This window comes from Dromaius novaehollandiae, chromosome 1, assembly GCF_036370855.1.
Source record: "Dromaius novaehollandiae isolate bDroNov1 chromosome 1, bDroNov1.hap1, whole genome shotgun sequence".
In the NCBI taxonomy this organism is placed as follows: domain Eukaryota; kingdom Metazoa; phylum Chordata; class Aves; order Casuariiformes; family Dromaiidae; genus Dromaius; species Dromaius novaehollandiae.
The window spans coordinates 179,836,981-179,855,485 of record NC_088098.1 but is presented as its reverse complement, the minus strand read 5'-3'; positions in this window follow the sequence as shown (position 1 = coordinate 179,855,485).

Sequence of the window (18,505 nt, the reverse complement as noted above, 5' to 3'; positions counted from 1 at the left end):
TGCATTAAATAATTACATCTTTTTATTCTGTCATCTTGACATTTGTTTTATTGTCTTTGCCTTTTTCCCCATTCCTTGAAGCCAAAATTATGCCAAGTCAGCACAACGCTGCCACGACGTTCCCAAAGGAGATTAGTGACGAGCTGTTACCTGTGAAGCTTTCCCACACAGAGAGTCAGCCAGAGCGTATGGTGGTGGGCCCCCTCTGCAGGGACTAAGGTGACATTTTTCATCACCCACCATCGCTTGGTTCCTGGAGTTTTAACTCACTTTGGATAACAAAGCAGAACTGATACCTAAAAAGCCAGAAGATAGCATATGCACCACTCCACCTGTGGGACCACTCCACTACTCTTCCACTTGGCCTTTTACCTCTAATACCATTTTTTTGCTTTTGGACAGAAAAAGTAGACAGAAGAATTGAGTGCTACTTTCTAAGTTCCTGTTTTAACCAATGTCAAATTGCTCCTTCCTTTTCTTATTGCTGGAATTCCTCTTTGAAGGCAGTGAGACGAAGCAAGGGTTAATAACATGCCATCCACTCCACACACTAGCACAACAGCAGCTCTACCTTAGCTGTAATATCAAATAATAAGTGCATTCTTTATACGCAGTAAAAAATTGCATATACAATGCAAAATTACTAAGTCAGTTTAGTATCTCAAATTAGTCCTAAAAATAATGACCTCACTCTCTCTTTTTTTACTGGAATTGAGGATGTATATGTTGTTCCATCTACCAGGAATATAGTAGGTAGTATTAAAAGAGGTGCTAAATATTGAAAGAAATGCTAAAATATGAATGCTAGTTTATATATCTCTGAAAATAATTATAATTCAGCACACTGGAATTTTGTTATCTATAATGGTAATGTTGTGAGACCCCTACTTCACCTACTGTGAAAGGAATCAGATGTGTAAATGGTAACATAAGTTGGGATTCCTGTGTTCTTTCACACAGTTATCTGCTATCATTTTAAGCACTGTGGCTTCCCATATAGCTTCCAGCAGCAAGTGTTAATCTTGCAAGTCTAACGCTGTCACTGCTAGAACTGTACAGATGTCTTGGATACCAAAGAGCATCCTAAATGCTACTAGGCACCTATAGTTAGGCAAGATAATTGATCCCCCTAAAAATACCTATTTCTCCCCATTGATTATAAAGTAAGGTGATGGATGGAAACTACCCTAGTGCAAACATCAACAATCTATACATTAAATATTATGAGATAAAGCCTCTTCTTTGTGATTGTTTATATGTTTGACTTCCTCTACAATATGCAACACAAGTTCATGCTAACACAGAATCTGTTGCTTGAAGATTCCTAATACACGAGTGCAATGGTCTGCATGACTGTCTAAATTACAGCCATAATGAGTAGTTATAGTCAGCAAAATGATTTCACAAAAACAGGTGTTTGGCTTAAAGCTTATTGTGTATTCAGGTGGGATTCAGTTCCAAGCTGTAGACAGCTTTATTCACATGTCTAGATTTGGAGTGCAGATACGATGCAGGTGTTTGTGTTCCCTATGAAGATTTAGTCAATACAGTGAGAGGCATCTAGAGGACAAGGAAACTCATCCTAAAGAGCATTTGTATTCTGTCAGCTGTAGAGCTCTGCAGATTTTTACTGATTTACACTTTACTGATTAGTGCTGGTATTCATATAGGTGCCTTGTGCCACTTCAGATTTCTCATTTGAAACATCCACATGGGGCTGACATATATAACGCAAGACCTACAGGCATCTTGGGCCTGTTCTGTAAACAGGCCTGATATTTAGGGCATTTCAAATTGATTTAAATGTTTATGTTTAGGCCATCGTATGGAGTTCTGGATTGGCACTGATTATAATAAGAGTTTAGAGCTCTCATATAGATATTTACATTTATTTGCCTGCTTCTAGATGTCTATATTATGGAGTGGAACCCCAGCCACAAGATCTACAAATTTGTCTTTTTTTCTAAATGAGGTCCATTTATTTTTAATCAAGTGTGTTTCTTTTTCCCTCCAGATGTTGAATGCTAAACTCACTCTGAAATCTATATTTCTCTTTTAATTGAAAACTTCCTGGTTAACAACTGTGTAACTCAAACTTCAAAATTTACTGAAAATAAAATTCACCCACTGGAACCTTTCTTATTAAAGATGATCAAGGAGAAGTAAAGAATCCATCTTTATCTATTTATTTTATAATGAATTTGCAGGACTGGCAGTTAGGAAATATCACCATCAGTTTTTTGACTAGCAAAATAAGTACATTCGATATAGGGTTGTTGAGAGAATAAATACAGATTACACAGTTTTCTTTTTGCACTAGTCACATGTAAGAACAAAATTATTTATTTTCTACACAAAATTCCCTGGCTTTCACTGTTTCAAGTGGTCCCTCATTAATATGGTAACAACTAATGCTAATGGCAAGTCATTTTTCTCTGATAGGATGCATGAGCTTAAATGCTAGCTGAAAGCTTTCCCTTGCTAGACTCAGCCTGCAGAACAAGCAGAGTTGTATCATGGAAATGAGTATGAGATTAACAAGGGTATAACCTATCTTAATAATGTGCTAAAAGTTTTAGCCTTTGAGAAACAGAATTGTAAGTAGATGAGCTCAAGTGTAAAGTCGATGTTGAAGTAACCAGGTTTTGCCTAAAGGACTCCATTATATAATGTTCTTTTCAAATTGGAAATTCTACCTTTGTAGCAAAGTGTAGTAAAAGAAATGAAACTGATTATCAGCTTTCCTGATTGCTATATAATTAATAGAAAATGAATATTATGTAAATTTTGGCATGTTAACCTCTATTGAATAAAAATTGTTTAATTTACAATAACAGTATTAAAAGAATATGCTGATATGCATTTTTTTGCAATAATTATTTTTATTCAGTGGCAAACCTGTCAAAGATTTTGTTTCTAAGATAGTTATTTCCTACGTAAATAATTTCCGTGCCTTGATTACTTAGTGAATAGTATTTTTTTCAATAGGTAAGGTGAATCTTTGCTTTAAAGGAGGTGAGATATTTGCCTAAGTCTAAGACAGCTCTTAACCACAGTGAGTCCCATCTGTTTCAATGGAAATGGAGTTAGATCTGATATTATAACTTTTTTTCACTCCATATTGCCTACAATCATATATATATATAGTGGTTATATACACACATTTTTAATTTTCTACTTGAGATTAACTAAAGAACATTTCATACACTGTCTTGAATGTTTAAAGATTAAAATCTTCAAAAACATACATTTCAGTGTCATAAATGATCACTTAACATAATTTAAAATATATAAAATAAATATGGAAATTAAAAAATTGGTTATAGTCACCAAAGTTGGTGGAATTCTAATCAGGAGAGCTGCAGAAATCATCTGCAAGCAACAAATTTAAATCAGCATTTCTGCATAGAAGATACGGCTGCAGCAGCATCATATGTGCCACAACATCGCCCTCAGCGCAGTGCTTCAGAAGATGTTTTGTATGAACAAGACATGCTCTGAACCAATATAGATTTAGCTACTGAATACCTTCTGAGAGTACTTCGAAGCTGAGAGCTATTGTGGCCTTGCAGAAAGCACTTACCAGCTTGCATGGTTGGACCCTGAAACAGATCGACAAACGAGCTGTCAGGTAAGAAAGCAAGTGCAACTTTAATTATTCTTAGACCACAGCATATCTGTCAAGTGCCAGTGTATTTGGTGGAGTGCTCTGTTCCTTAGGAACAAACTGCAATTTCCAGGTATAGGCCTGCTGACAGCTCTGTCATTATTTCTGCTGTGGTCATATTCCTTTCTTTGTGTGGCCAGTCCAAGGCGAATGTATTTTTGACATGAAAATGTGGTTGTCATATTTGGCTTACAGAGAAATACAATATTTTCTAAAATATACTGGATACATGTGATTTATTACTTTATTTCTCTAACTTTATGTTGCACTTGCCTTTGATTTTAAATGTTTTACAATGACATAATAATTTTTATTATTTTTAATATAGGAAGTACATGAAATACTTGAATTCTAGAAATTCTAGAAATTTCAAATAACTAAAAGTCCATATGTTTAGGTATGCCCCCATAGCCACCTCCTTTCTCACTCACAGAAGTATCCTGTTTTTTAATATCAAGTTTCTTTCTATAAGTATACCATCCAAATTTCTTTATTACATTATAAAATGCTGATGTGTGTATATAGGTTACTGTCAACATTATAGATACAATACAATGTTGGATTTTTATTTTGTGAGCAAGGAAAGCAGGAATCACAAAATCAAAAATGTTTTCACTTAAATATTATTTTCTATCGTCTAAATGACTCTGAGAAAGTCTATTTTATTTTAAAAAGATAATCTAATAATTCATATTTATTGCTCATAAGTACAAGCCCTTTTGTATGTTTCTGAAGGATAGAAAAGAGAGAAAACAAATTTAAAAATACAGATTTGGAGTATTCCCATTTTGCCCTAATTAAAGAAAGACATTTGAGCTGTGTCCTGTATCCCACAACAGTGCTTCGACCACCAGTCTGTCCAGTCATTACTGATGTGATGCTGCTTGAGACTCAGGATTAGATGCAGTTGTCCAAACAGGCATCTACTGGCATTTGAGCTACTGTACAGAATCCGAAGTACAGTGCTGTATGCGCATTGTATGACATGGGACCTATATGCTTTCTGAAGTGCCATTTTTGAAGCTAGCATCAGATATCTAGAACATCCCAAATGGCATTTAGCTCTGTTTTCAGACAATTGAATTGAATTGGAGACCTCTGTGGAGTATAATAAAACCTTAGGCATCAAACCATAATTTAGAAAAAATTTAGTTGTCTTAATCTTAGCCTGACTCCCACTCTGGGTCTTTTCAGGTAGACAATTAACTTTGAATGAATTCCTAGCCTTTAAGCCAGGGAGATGCAGCCCATTCTTTGTGTTTTCTCAGACTGCAATAACACTGAAATTGTTCTACTGTCATTTCTTAATTAGTTTTCTTTATGTAAGTTAACTCTAAGTTAGTACTTCCCAACTAGATTTTGTCAGAAATAAGACTACATTTAGTTGTTGCAAAGGTCTGTTTAGCATCTTGAGTCTCAGCAATATAATTTCCCACTTATCTAAGGAAACAGTGTTGTACTGTGAAAAAAAGCTTATTATTTTCATACCTGAAATATATGTTTCCACAGTGCTTGCAAAGGAGCTGTCAAAATTCAGGCCAGCTGTAGATTTTTTTTTCATGTAAAGGAAATACCCAGAAGTAGTATAACTGAATATTAGTCAAAATGTTGAGGGGTTTTCATTTCCTGTTTGGCTGGTTGGTTGGTTGGTTTTGTTTGGTTGTTTTTTTGTTTCCCAAAGGACAAATCTTTCTCTGAGATGTATTAACAAGTGTTTTATTTAAGTTGCATATCATAAACACACTGCTGTTCTGTGTCTGGCTGATTCTCTGTTCAAGAACCATGTCCAGTTTTGGGCAATCTGTTTCTAGAAAGATGTTGACAGATGAAAAGACACTCTGAATGAAAAGATCAAGGTTAATAAAACCTTTGCAAAATATTATCTAATAGAGAAGCTGAAATAGGCAAGGAGTTTGCTGTTTGTTTGATTTCCCTATTCTGGAGAAAAGGACAGAGGGGAACAATCAAAATCTTCTGTTGTGCAAAAATATACTATGAAGAGACAGTGGTAAACTGTTCTCTCACCACTAAAGGAACAAAAAAACCCATACACATATATATATACTTTGTATAAAGAAAGTTTAAGACTAGATAATAGAAAAACAAGCCAAAGCAATAAAAAGCTCAAACCTTTCTAACCACAAAAGTAGGAGAGGAACAAGCTAGTTACGGAAGCAATACAATCATTAGCTTTGGTCATCTATAGAAAAAAGCAAATCAGGGAGATCTAGAGGTATTTATTTTATACAAGAACAAGGAGGTGGAATAGATAACTTTTTAAGTTCTAATACAGCATCCGTTACTACTATATGACCTGTATGTACTCCATTTGAAAATACAGTGTTTGTATATGTCCTGCATTATCATAGTGTCTAAGTATCATGTGTTTCACGGAAGTATATAGCATCATGTATTTGCATACACACCATCTCTCTCTCTCTCTGTTTTTTTGCCTCTCTCTCTCCCCAAAAGAGCTTTTAATCTAATGTTTATCTTCCACAAGCGGAAGATAAGAGTTTGAATTTCTCTCAGTTTGAAGACAGAGTTACACTGGATACATGCAGTAATCATTTCATCAGTATTTGAAGCAGGGTTACTATCACCTCTGGCATTATTACAAAAAAAGAAAAACCCTCAAATTTTGTGTGATTGTGTTTTTTGTGGGATTAAATTCTTAAGTATGTTTTGAGAATCTCTTTGTATCAAACTCCCAAGGAAAAGAATACTTTGTTTTATGAACTTGGATAGTTACAAGTTTAGCTGATCAGTATTTCCAAGAGATCTTTCTATCTATGCGCAGACCTTTGGATGCTAGTGAAAAATGAGTCATTTACAGAGCTTAGGAAAATCTACACTAGTACTCTAAGCAGTAGGCAAGCCAGGAACCTTTCAGTTCATAGCTTCAAAATTAAATTTCTAATTTCCCTCCAAAACTTCGTTTAGAGACCTTGGACCTTCTTATTGCAACTATAAGAGGGGAGCAATCCTGCCACCCATCTGCAGATAGCTGCAGTACCAATGGAATTATATAAACTATTTTAGACATTTGCCCTTGAATAAGCCATTATCCAAACAGATTACCCATAACCTGTATCATGTGGACCCAGAGGAACATGATGATACCCATATCCTTCCACAGTGGCAGGTGGAGGCTAAATGGTAGGTTAGGCTGGCTCAGCTGAAATAATAGCAGACGCCCATTTTTAGGCAATTGAATCAAGCTCCAAAAATTTCAAGCAATGTAGATGTAAATAACAAACAGGCCTCCATTTATATTGCTGCACAAGGGACAGGTTTTACAACAGAAAAAAAAAACTGACAAAAAAGGTATCTGTTTTAGAAATTAACACAGTGAGCTCAAACTGCAAATTATGTTATACTTAAAAAAAGTTGTTCTAATATTCAACAAAATATTACATTAATGTATACAACACAACTAGTAACTTAAAAATTCTTGATGGCTTACAACATCCTGTCAAAGGCACAGTGTAGCCTTCATTTTAACAGAACAGAGAGAATTTGGTTTTCATTTTTCCGTTATTAACATAGCTAAATTGCCTGTCCAAGGCCTGAGTGCTCCTCTTTCTCAGACTTGAAATAGTTTGTTTAGGGTGCAAGTCACCTGATCCAATGCAAGTGGCTGCTTCAGAATTAGATGAATAATGGCCTAGAAGTGCTTGTTTCAGTCCTTTAGCTGTAAAGACAGCTTACAAGGTATCAGAAAAGACCCTGTAGTGTCTATCTATCTGTATTATAGTGTTTATCAGATGAACCCCATACCAAGTATTCTACTAAGTTCAAGTCTACTGTTAATTTGCACAGTAAGAGTTTACTTGTAGGGAGACACAGTGGCGGAATTAAGCTCACAGATCTAAGTTACACATAGAGTACCATGCAAAAAAACCCGACAAAAGAAAAGAAAAGAAAAGAAAACAAAACAAAACAAATTGCCCTCCCTGAAAATAGGAGAAAACAAAACAAAACAAAACAAAACAATAAGTTATACTGACTGGTACTTTATGTGTGAAAGCCAGAGTACGTGTATAGGCATCTTTTACTAACTATGCACTTCTGCTATACTAGCATCTGTTCTTTAAGGAAAATCCATTTGAAGCCTTTTCAGGAGTAGATCAGCAGTTCACAATTAGAGATAGAATGTGAACAGGGTGGAAGCAGCAGAAAGCTGAAAATATTCTGGGAGGAGGTATTCTCAGTCTCACGGGTATCAAATGTAGACAAAGTCTGGAGTTCTGATTTTTATTAACTTTGTTTTTTCTTTAAGACAAACATAATTTGTATAACAATACTAGTAATGTTAGTTAATAATAATTTATTTTATCCTCAAACTCATGGTGCTTTTAAAAGCACTGATGCATGTATTGACATAAGATCCTTTGAAGTAGGAAACCACTATTTCTATTATATCAATGCAGAAGCAATCACAACATAAATATATGCAACTTACCCATGGGAAGTCAGGACAGAGGTAAAAATTAAATGTGCCTTGCCTTCTTATGCAGTACTTCAGGAAGAACATCTTTTTAGGGAGCAGAAAACTCCTGAGGCTTTTCTCCCAAACTTTTTCTAGTCCTTATTTATTAAAGTTTTTTTAAAAGTCTGACTTTCTTTTAACAGATATAGATTGAAGTACACTGTTTATTATAGCTACTGTATTGATTTTAATGGCAACACAAAGATATACATTGGAGAAAATTTGAGTTTTTGGGGCTCCCATTCTTGTGGAATTCATAAATAACAAAATAAACAGTAGGGACTATGCCAGCAGTTCCAGCTGGAAGCCTCAAATAGTCTGTAGTCATGCTTCAAACTTCTGGTCAAACCGATTACCCAGCCCCAGTAATTAGTACCACTTAATGTAAAGTGCTGTTCAGTGTATTAGAAATCTCTTGTCAGAAGATGCCCTGGGCTGACAGCAGGGTGACCAAACTAATTCTCACTTTTAGAATAGACAGAAATTGTAGGTCAGGGATAAGCAAGATATGTTCACATTTCAGCTGCCTCAATTAGATTTGGATCTAGGATAAAAATGTCCTGTAGTTAAGTCATATATGCAACTGACCCTTTGCCTTCATGAATATGAATGCTCACAGAAAACTAAAGTTAGGAAAAAGTATACCGATATTTTCTCAAGAGTAAGTTGGCAGGCGATGTTTATTTTATTTTATTTTATTTTATTTTTCTCTTCAAGCATAATGCCTGCATTGGGATGCATGAGATTTTTCTACTCATACTTTGCTTAGAGATACTCAGGAGTTTAAAAAATGCTTTAAAATATTCAGAAAACTATCCAGCTGATCTCCACTGTAGAAATCTCTCAAAACAATAAGCAAAACTTTAACAAAACGAACTGAGTAACAGAAAACTGTGAGGCTTATGATGAAATGGAGCATTACTATTGGAGGTCCCCCCCCCCCACACACACACACGTACCTTTCCTTCAACAGGATTTTAACACTAACATTTCTGATTCAATGTAAACTTTAAATTACCTTATAACAAGTTGGCTCAAGTTTCAATTTTGGGAACAAACCTTTAATCAACTTCAAAAATGACCCTGTAATATAGATCTGTAAAATATCGGTAAACCTTATAGAACACATGTTCTTAAAAATATTTGCTTAAGAAATAAATTTTCTGAAATATTCTTTAGTCACATATTCCTCTTACTGAAGTCAGTGATATAACTTTCACTGTTATCACTAGGAATAGGATTACACTTGTTTAAATGCATTTAAAAATTCCAGCTTCATAAGAAGTACCTTCAACACATTAATCAAGTAATGAATCATATTGTTTTGGACCTTAATAATAATAGGTAAATCATATTGTTCAGCATTATGATTTTTACTGATGCAATTTCAAGTCAAAATTACTGCAGACGTATAAGGTGGCTACAAGGAAAATGAATCTCAGACTAACTTATTTGATATTATTGAAATGAAGAGACATTTTTCAAGGAATTTAAAGGTTTGGGGACAATTTATAAATATTTATTTATTTATTCTTATATTAAAATTAAATATTTACATTTATAATTTAAGTATATTTAAAATATATTAATTTATATACAGCTCTTTAATATTCTGAATAAATTTAATGTAAAAATAGAGCATAATATTTAATTCTGAATGACATTCTACAGTAGTAATTGCAATTAATATTAAAATGCAGCTTTAAGTCTAATGAACTGTGAATAATCAAGTTTTATTAAGAAAGCCCTAATTTGTTTAGGTACATGCATTGCCTAGTTATCCAATTATTGCTGCAAAATTACAAATGGAGAAAGTCAAATCTGTTAAATTAAGAAGGTCACCAAAGTAATTAAGACTGCTGAAGCATAGTATTAATACTTTACAGTAGGTGGGGCACTGCTGAAATTTATCTGCTTTTCCTTGTTATGTAAATGACAGACTTTTGTCCCACCAGTGTTTAAATGAGTTAATTTACAGATAAAAGAATTGTAAAAGAGAGGGCAAAGCTCCTGGCAAGAAAATGTCTTATCAGTTACAAAACGAAAAGAAAACTGTTTTCTTTACTTTGTAAGTTGATTGCATGTTGCTAATTGTGTGTTGAGGATGTTGGATTTTCTGCTTATGCTTCAAAAAAATAAGCGATCTAACAGGAAAAAAAGAACAACACCGATGCCTGATAAAAATATTGGCTGGGGGATGGAGTGAATGTTAAGCATAGTCCTGTGGTAAATTTCCTTTTTATGGCATTTAAGCAAGAACACAGACTGAAATAAATAAGAAATATGCCATCATGCCCTCTCCCATCCTACTGAGAGTTAATTCTTGGTTAATTATTTCTATTTTGGTAGGACCAAAGGACCAAAATATGGATTAAGACATGACATGTTCTAGATATGAAAAGTAACACAAAACGATAATCGCTTCAGCTAGTTCAACGTCTAGAATTTAGACAGTACAGTGCAGTACAGAGGTATATGGGACAAAAAGTAAGAAGTCCTAGACTCTACAGGTGCTTGAGTATGCCCGTATTCCCACCCTGAAACAGTTTTTTTGGATTAATGCCACTGCAGTCTTGCTTGTCACAGGTTGATTTAGTATCAGCAACATTTCAGAAACAGCAGGAGATATTTTAGAGAATTCACATCATGTACTAGCAGCACAGTCATGCATATGCCTCTGTGTATGTGTTAGCATTTGTCCCATATGACTCTGGGTTATATTCTGACAGTATAATAGCCCATAATGTGTAGGAAGTGCATCATAAAAAAAGCAAGAAAAAACAACCAAACCAAAGAAAAAACTTCACAGTAGTAGATCTTGAAGCTGGATAAATAAAAACCAATGTAAAAGTGAATTTGTGTATGTCTGTGTGTATTTATTCCTTTCCTTTCCTTTCCTGTTTGATAGCTTTTGTGTTATCTAGTAAGCAGAGTTCATTGTCAGCCTTTGCATCTCTGAGGACAGGAAAACAAGTCACTAGACATTGACAGATCTATACTATTTATTTACTTGCATAGTAAAGAACATGACATTCAGACTCAAGATTAAACCTCCATTGTGTTTTATAATGATTCAAAGTGAGACAGAATAAGGTACGTTATTATTTAACAAAGACTCATTTCTTTCCAATTCAGCATTTAAATAGAACTGGCTTGCTCTTTCATTCATCTGGAAGAGCTTCTCAGATGCCCCCTACCTATTGTGGTCCTGCTGAAATTAGCTGACTCCCAATTTCTTTTCTCTCTGTCACCTATTTTAAGATCTCACTTGGGGAGAGGAAGAAGATGGGCATTATCTGTTAAATGTTAGGACACAGCTAATGTCATCAACCTGCTGATCAATATCCTTAAAAGGTGTCTTAGTCTGGCCTACAGAAAGCAAAGCACTCTGCAAGAGGTAGGAGCTGGGCTGGACCTTGAAAACAATATGCTTTTTCCTAAAAACCCTGAATCAAGCCTGTCAAAAACAAGATGAATCCTTAGACGTATGGACACAGCAAAGTCAGGACGGAAAGCCTGGTAGAATCTTCACCTATCAAATGTCATGAACCAAGTATCCTAGAAACTGCCACAAATAAATCAAATCCTATATTTATGCAGCTCATCAGGAACACAAAAGTACTGGTAAATAAATCCTGTCAAAACCAACTGTAATACAACCACATCAAAATATGTCAGCCTGTCTCACAGCCTGCATATTTTCACACTCTTTTCAGTGAAGAAGGTAAAGACTCACATTAAACCATGAAAGACTACTGGATTTGACAGCATATTCTCAGGATTTACTAAGTATCTAAGAATCAGCCTTTCAGGTCCTTTCCCCCCACACCCTCCCCCCATATTTTACTCATGATGTAAATATCTGTGGAGAAATTGCAGCCTGAGTTTTTCTTTCAGTCTCAGACCTGGAACTCTGAACATCTTTGACAAGCAATTTCTTCACACATGATCATGCACCTGAGAAGGTTCAGGAAAAATGAAAAATTGGAAAAGTGGAAAAAAATTATATCCATTCTGAAAGACCGAAAATACTTCAGCTAACCCAACAATTATTGATCAAAATTATTGTTTAGTTTTCTTATAAACCTATAAAGCAGCTTCCTGTGAACTAGCAGTTTGAGTCTGCTTTGAAGCAGGTTATTTCAACAGAGGAAGAAGTCACTCCGCTGATCAAGTTTATCCTTCAGCCACCAACAGAAGCAAATACTGGTTGTAATTGATGTTTTATCCATAAGTCAGTGGTAACCGACTTCTCAGTATAAATGATGTGTCACTTTGCTTATGCTATGATTTACTAAATTCTCTGCTGTGGAAAGTTGTCAATTGTGTTGACAACCAAATCTTTTTAATGTGAATATCTGGTGCTCAAGTTTCTATGTTCACACTAACAAGCAATCAGAAACATTCCACCAGTTCTCTCCTGTACAGTTATAAAAGTGGATTGCTCTTCTATTTCATGTCTATTACTTAGATGAGTTGAGAAACCTCTTGAGGATGACTAGAATCCTAAAGATGTAATTCCAATGTTTTGGATTGAACGTAAGTGCTTTTAAAATTGAGGAGTTGCATTAAAGTAACAAAGAATAAGTGAAATAGCTTACAGTTAATTTCTAAAGCAAAACTTTCTTCATGAAAAAAACAAAAATCCCTTAGAATCTCTCTGGATGGAACTGCAGAAGCTATCTGAAGACTCCTAAACAAAATATGAAAGAGAGCAAATATAATTTAGAATCTGGTGTAATGATAAATGTTGTCTACAGTGATTAAAGAACATTCATTGGCCCTTCATACCTCTTTAGCATAACAGTCTTTTTAGAAAGCTGGAAAATAAAAAAGTAATTCTTTAAGAATAATAGTATCATTAACTTTGTTCTAGTTCCCTTTTTTCCAATATTGTCAAGTATTTTAGTACACTAGACATGAAGTGTACATAATAGCTTCAGAAGGTGAAATATCATCAAGGTCTCATGGTAAAATAACATCTCAGTATCTCAGAAACAACAATGACAACGAAAATCTAGCAGTCCTCAAAGTCTAGCTTCATAAATAACATGATTGTTTAAATACAACATTTACATAAATGCTAGCTCATTGTTTTCCATCTTGTAAACAGCTAGACAGATGGACCTTTTTAGTATTAAATGACTCTTATTCACTTTCCTTTCAAAACATCTGAATCATTTTTTACTAACTGGCAATTGGATCAGGACTTTTGTAGATCTTACTGAAATCAGTGAAACTGCTCACAAACGCATCTCTCTTACATGCTTAATTGTTTGTAGAGCCAGTGCTTTAATTTTTTAAAAGTCAATTATGTTGTTTTTATTCTTAAACATTAGGACGGAGAGATTTTTTGTTTCTTTGCTTGTTTTTGTTTTTTTCTGACTTAAATGCTAATAGAATACCTGTTAGAGATCAAAATTGTTATCTATTTCTTGTTTGTGTGGAACACCACAACCACAAACAATGTCCAATTCAATTTGTGGAGAAAGGATTTTTAGTTCTTCTAGTCTTCCTGCAATATAATTGCAGATGCAATGACATACAAAGTCAATTCCTTAGATAGTCAATATGTTTTGTAAAAGGAATGTGTTTAACGAAAGTTACTAAATAGTATAGAAATGAGTCCTTTGCTAGCAAAAGTCTCTCTCTCCTCTCTCTCTCTCCCAAAACCTGCTGTCTTGCTTTTAGCTGAGACAGCTGGCAGGATAATGTCATTTAAACTGACAAAAAATTATCTCTCAGCATTCTCTCAGAAAAGTTAGAAAAAACATGCATGTTTTTTCTTAAAAAGCATTAGTAGGAAGATAAGAAGCCTGCCTTAAAACAACTTAAAGTATGTGGTCCACTGGGTTTAGGTTGTGACAGAAGAAAGACTTAAAATTAAAAATGTATTTTACTTCACAGCAATGTTTAGATAAGAGAAATTAGACTATCTAGACTATTCTTGCTGAGAGAATGAGACTCATGGAAGGAACTGTCAATGTCTTTAGGATAACTGAAATCTTACAGTATCTCCCAGGCAAAATTTAGAGCCCAAACCACTTCCAATTAAAGCAAATGGAAATATTTTCAATAACCTCAGTAGGAAACAGGAAAAATCATTATATAATATTAAATAATATCTTAATCATATTATTGTATGATAATGTATGACGGACATGCTAGCCTTGATTTAGGTTCTTATGGAGAAATAAAAGACTCTGGAAATCCTTGGTCTACATATAGAGGCAGAACTGCACGTACTTAACCTGAGAGAAGTGTACAGGACTGGAGGTAAGTGAGAATCGCTCCACCAGGAAAATGGATATTACAGTAATTTAAATTTATATTGGGAATTTGTTATAGACCACCAGATCAAAGTGCCATAAAGATGAAGAAATGGCCTGTGAAATCAAAAGAGCCCATGACAAAGGAAAAGCAATACTGATGGGAGATTTTAATTATCTAGATGTAAACTGGTATGAACCTGAAGTTGGACTATGGTCAGAAAAATGATTCTGCAAAGAAGAGCATTTTGATGTTCCACCTCAGTTCTTTCCAAGTGGTTCCCACATCAGGTTTGCTCAGTTTACAAATCAAAGTGAAACGTTTCTGTCTTCTACTTCCATGCACTGAATTAAATGTTTAAAAATCAGTTTTACATTTTCACTGTTCTTTTCCCTATGTTTGAAAATTAAACATCTAGTGGAAATGCTTTTAATGGTGAACAAGGCAGAACCACAGGTGCTTTGGTACTGAATTGCTCATAATAGTAAAATTTATTTTTTTAGTAAGCCCAACATAACTGTCTTATAGAAGGCAAGGAAGAAAAATGCAAATTCTAGGTGCAACTTTTGAAAATTAACCCTACCTGTCAACAAATCAAAAAGCAAAGCTGGCAGTTTTTTCATGGATATGGTGAATGACTTTACTCAGAAGCAGCTTGCTGAATACACAGCCATATGACAGCCTTACTCACTGTAAAACTAAACAATGCAGATAATATAGGAAGGAAAGGGAATAGGGAATAGCGGAAATAGGGGAATAGGGAATAGGGCAAGGGAAACTCTTAAAGAACTCTTCATGATCTCTTCCAGTTCCAAAAAGCAAGGAGACTCTAGCATAAATGCGTAAGATGCCCAAATATCCTGAAGGACTCAAGAAAATATATGAAGGCTTAAAAAACTGAATAAAAGAAGGAAATCTGATTACATAGACATAAATGACCTGGAAGATTGACAGAATAACATATCTCTGAAAGTTTAGTCTGAGGTACAGTAGGTATTACTTCTACTGCAACGAAAGTATTTTGCAAATTGGGTTACTTGCAGTGGAATTTCATTTGGAAGTAAGCCTTAGAAAATTCTCAAAAGGTTGAAGTATACGTATTTTCAAGTTTCAGAACATATTATTTTGATTTTTCATTTTGAAAGTACTGTTTACTCTGATATTCACTAAAAAATACAAAATAAAAAAAAATGTTCAACTAAAAATGAAACATTTCAATGCCTGTCAAAGCAAAAGATATCTATCCATCTAAAACTAAACTTTTTTTCTGGAATTTTCTTCTAAAATGAATGTATTCATTCCAAATAAAGCCACACTTTGAAGGCTTGTTATCCTATATTTCCTGAAGCTTTTGGTTTTTTTATAGAGTTGTGTCATTCATATAAGTTCAGGCCTACCCAGGTAATTGAGAGTTAGTGGAAATATATCCAGTATTCAGCCGTGAAGCTTTGGACTACTAGAGAGCTCTTCTCTGCAACCTTTTTAGATTTGTGTTTATAAGAAATCACTAAGTAAATTGTGATGATGAATGGGCATAAAGGTGTAATATTTGTTTCAGCTTTGTTTCTTTTTTCAGAGGCCCTAAAAGGCATGCTTAATTACTCTTGCAAGGCGTGTCAGAGTCTAAAAACTCTTTTTAAATAAAACTCTTCCAACAGTCTTTATTTATTTTTTTTCATAAAAGGCTGAAGTTGTACTTGCTCAACACAAGAAAAATTATCTGAAGAACAAGTAGTGACGATATTTCGTCTCCCAGGTGAAGGGTTCTGTCCAGCTAATAGCACTTAGTGTTTAGCCTTGACTCGGCAACATGATTTATAGCAATCACTCTCCTTCTGGTAAGCAGTGGTGAAGCTATGAGAATACATATATGCACCCTGAAAGCATTTTGAAAAAGGTGTTATAAATGCTATAAAAGATTTCAGAGTAAATATATCTTCATTGTGTGAATTATCTCTATACTGATTCCTGTATTTTTCCATATAGTAGAATCCTAATACCTGAGGTAAACACAATGACATAAGTTGTATGCTTGCTAACTGTTCTACTAATATGTCAGGTTAAATCCTGAGCACGGGAGGGTGATGTAGGAACGCCGGAGATAGCTAGTACAATCGTTCCTTTAGTCCTCAGACCTTTTCTTTTTCCGGAAGTGATATACACACACCACTCCACAGAGCTATATAGAAACAACTCAGCAAGAAGGAAAGCAAAATAAACATGACTACAAGTTAAATCTATATTCCTTAAAGATAATATTGTAGTTTAAATGTTAGTAAATGTAAAATATAGTTTAAATGTTATGGTCACTTCAGAGACATTCAAGGAGAAGAATTTGGTGAAGAATGGATAAGGTTAGATAGCACAGGCTATTTCTATACTAGTGAATGTGGGATACCTCATGAGTCTTGGTACAGGCACTAGTTGCAGCTTGACTTTTTGTCGTATAAGGATGAGATGTACGACATCTTTTCCTAATGAATTGTGCTGATCAAAAGACCAGAGAGTCAGACTTTCTAACCAGCACTAGCTAAAATTAGACCTTTCCTTACCCTAATTTTTTACTACACAACTTCACCCAGAGCTATGAGGAACTTCTCTAAGAAGAGTGGATCTGAATTTGGGTTGTAGACAGTATTCCAACCAGAAGTCTAATTATATAAAAAGCTCTGTGTTTCACAGAGTTGCAGCTATGACAACACTTTGTAAGAGACCCTCTTCCATTGTTTTGTGGGATGTAGGTTCTAAACATGGCTATGGATATATGTTTTCTATGCCTACAGGGGATACAGAGGTGCTATTGTCTCCATTTCTTGTTTGAAATTCTGTTTTGGCAGGAGATTCTCAAGAAGAACTGAAAAAGAAAAACATTCACTTGCCAGAAGAATTGAGATAGCTTCAAGACAAAGTGGCTACTGATTTACTGATTACTAAATCTTGTTTTGTGTGGACATATTTTAGCTTCTTGGATCTGCCTTTTATTTTTTTAATTGGTTGAAAAAATGCAATCTTTTTAGTAAGGATGCAGGAGAGATCCCTCAGTTTCAGTCTGCTGGTATTCCAAAAATATTCAAGAGAAAAAAATTCAAAGTAAAGTTTGGAAGATAATCGACACGAAATTCAAATTCCTGGAGAAAATAGAGTAATTATACTTACTATGTATAATATCACTATATATAATATGATCTAGGACTGCTGCAAACAACAGAGAAGGCATTAATTTTTAAAGAGACAAAATAAAGTATTTAACTTTTCCATAGCATCCTTCCACCAAGAGACACATCTCAGTTCTAGTTCAACCACTGTATATCGCAGATAGTGCACTAACACTAACTTCTTCTGTGGGAACATCAAGTCTTCCAGATCCGCTTCCACCTACTGCACAGGAAATAAAAGATTCCCTACTGTTAGTCAATGCATAAAATTTTATTTTCCTAGTAGCAAATTGCAAGATTGTTTCTTCTTTCCAAAGTTATGAGGAAAAGCTTTTTGGTGCATAAACCAAAAATAGTGTTTCAGTTTTGTTTTAAAATAAGTAGTTAGACTTTTGTGTGTTCATTTAATATCAGTTTTTTTTCTGAAATAATATACAGAAATGCCTGTGATAAATGTTGAAGTAACATCATCAGTTTAGCTTTAAGAGTATGTCCATTTCTTTGACACAGTCTCAAGTTACCAAATCAGAAATTAACAAGTTTTAATTTGCTAACTGGTCATGACATTAAAAATTAATCACCATTATCTTAAAGCACTTACTTCTATACATAACAAGTCTTCAGTGGAGCTAATTTCTCCAAAATATGCTTTCTGCACAGGAAAGGTTCAGGGAATTAACATATAAAGCAATTTGTAATTTTCCAATAAATTAAAAAATGAATTTCAAAATGAAATTTGAGTAATTTTCTTTGAGCAAACAAAAAGGCCATTCCCAACTTTAAGTGAAAAAATGAATCCAACCTCAGTTTCACAGCACCATATATTTAATGCTTACAAGAGAAAAAGTGGCCAAGTGTCCAAGACAGGATAAGAGATCTTCGCATTTTATTTGCTTCTGGTATATGTATGCTCCAGAAGTA